This window comes from Tachyglossus aculeatus, chromosome 10, assembly GCF_015852505.1.
Source record: "Tachyglossus aculeatus isolate mTacAcu1 chromosome 10, mTacAcu1.pri, whole genome shotgun sequence".
In the NCBI taxonomy this organism is placed as follows: Eukaryota; Metazoa; Chordata; class Mammalia; order Monotremata; family Tachyglossidae; genus Tachyglossus; species Tachyglossus aculeatus.
This window is the reverse complement of record NC_052075.1, coordinates 34,265,209-34,267,495: the sequence shown is the minus strand read 5'-3', so window position 1 is coordinate 34,267,495 and position 2,287 is coordinate 34,265,209. Positions and strand designations below refer to the sequence as shown.

Genomic DNA, 2,287 nt, shown 5'->3' with positions numbered 1-2,287 from the left:
ATTTGCTGTATACAAAAGATCAGAGCTCCCATTATCCGTTAGAATAGGAGCAAGAATACATGAGCCATTTAAATTGTCAGACATTATGCTTTATAAGGTATGCACAGAAGTTCAAGCAATAAATACATACATTAGTTCAAAGCCTTACAATAGCTACGCAAAGCAGATGCAGAAAAGCAGATTTGCTATTACTAGCAAGCAATGATATAAGAGTAAAAATTCATGAAATGCATTAAAGCAACGTTTTTCTTAGAAAAAGTCTGGTCATTTATGGGTCCACCAACATTTTTACATAATATGCACAATTATCAAAATACAGACCAAGCATCTCAGAAAACTCCAAAAAACCTAAAATCTATTTTCAAAGCAATTGCAGTTTTGGAGGTTTTTCTGGTATAATGTGCAAGCAGCTATTTTTTTTTTAAATTGTATTTATATAAAACCCATGCAAAACTCTACAGGTATATGCATTCTGTGGCTGAGACTTCCTTTCAAAAGTTTTGTAACTGAGGTATGCATACTTTAGCATTGTCGTCTTAGGCCATCTCTCGATGGGACCGCTATCGTGTTCGCTTTCAGGCATCAAAGTTCTCAAACCTGCACCTGAAAAGAGCCCCTTCCCCCTTTCAGGCACTTCCCCCTACCAGAAGCCTAGATGACTGAAAAAAAACCCTTCTTTCACAGAACCAATCTTTCTCGGCTATAATTACTGGAAACCTTCTGTTGATCATGACCCAAAGACAAACATAATGAAAAGTAGCAGTTACTGTGACGTTCTCACATTTCATGCAATCTGCCGTAATTGTTCGAATTTCTTTTTTTTTTCCATTTTCTTTTTTTTTGATTTTTTTTTTTTTTTGCAGAGGTAGAAGCTTTCAGAAAGCCATTTGGGTAAGTGGGAAAACCCTTTTGAAAGCCGTTATGTCCTTTTATTTGGCGTGATAGATGACTGGGTGTCTCTTTAAGTCTATTTGCTGACTCCAGCAAAGAATAAACGAGGAGCTTACTTTGCAAGACCCTGCTCCGTCATATGGAACTGGGATGTAGGTGAAAAGCTCTAGCAGCCACCTTCTGTCAAAAACTGTTTGTAAAGCAATAACCATCATCAGGTTATGAGGTCCCTCGGTTGGGGGAAAAAGTATTATCAAGACTTGGCACAGCACATGAAAAGCAACACGTAAAGTTTCTAGGTTTTAAGCAAACATCTGACTATGCTATTTTCAACTACACCATAACGCATTATCATATTGTTATCTCTCTTTTTCTGGGGGGTCGGGGGGAAGGGGACGGGGAATGTTTGGAGTTGTTGAGAAAACCAGCATTCCAACAATTTGGCCTGTGCAAGTCTTCCGAAGGGAGTGTATTGTTAGTGTTAGTATCCCGTATAAGCAGAGGCAGAATTATATGTAACTTTGGTTTGACTGAAAATAAATACCATGGACTACAATTGCTATAATCTTTGCTTTCAGTGTAAAAACTCAGCTAGATCACTTTAAAATCAATATGAAATTAATTTTTGGCTTTACTAGACCTTTTATGTTTGGTTCCTACTATTTTTTTTTCATTATAACTTAAGACTATAAAAAATAGTACACAACAAAGAGTAAGACCATACAAGACATCTTCTAACAACATGTATTCACCACAGAAAGGAACTGGCTGACTGGGGAGAAAGAAGAAAAACACAATGTATCATATATAACAATATGCAATCTGCATTTGCATCAAGTGCATAATTGTTTTGGTCAGTGACCCACATTTCTTGCTTTCTATCATAACTTCCACTGCAGACTTTGATCTCACCTCTGTCTTAAAGGGAAGCAACTCTCCATTGCCTTTCGACTGGCTTTTGGCCTCTGAAGATTACATTGTGACTGACTGGATGGACTTGTTTCATATTTGTTTCTTGGTAGAGGACTAAGCAGAAAAGATCCCAGAGGTCGTCAAAAAACAGCAGGTAGTTCGTGGAAAGGTTTCTTTGTACTAATTAAAGTTACAGAAGGCTCAAAGCATGTGGCTGCTTCTGTCCTGGAGCTAGAGTGGCCATTGTTAGAGTTGGCTTTGGTTTACAGCTGTAGCCTTGGACTGTGTTTGCAGGTAGACAAAGCTTTATCACAAGGAGGTAAAGAGTACAGTTGTGAGATCTATGCAGATATGCAAATGTTTCTATGGTGCTTGCACAGACAATGTTAGCTTAGGATTGCACTTTACATCTTAACACTAACAGCACGGACTGGAATCTTAGGGGTTTCAGATGGTTGCGACAGTCTAATTACTGTGGTTTGGA

At 38.1% G+C, this 2,287-nt stretch overlaps 1 protein-coding gene across 4 annotated transcripts in view; it reads right to left on the bottom strand.

Moving 5' to 3' along the window:
- Nucleotides 1-844: 844 nt before the first annotated feature.
- FOXP2 (forkhead box P2) overlaps nt 845-2,287 on the bottom strand; it is a 605,003-nt gene continuing 603,560 nt past the window's right edge. For all 4 annotated transcript variants that reach the window (XM_038752832.1, XM_038752833.1, XM_038752831.1 and 1 more), the window contains one exon: nt 845-2,287. This exon is cut by the window's right edge and continues 740 nt beyond it. The gene's annotated coding sequence lies outside the window, so the exon portion shown is untranslated.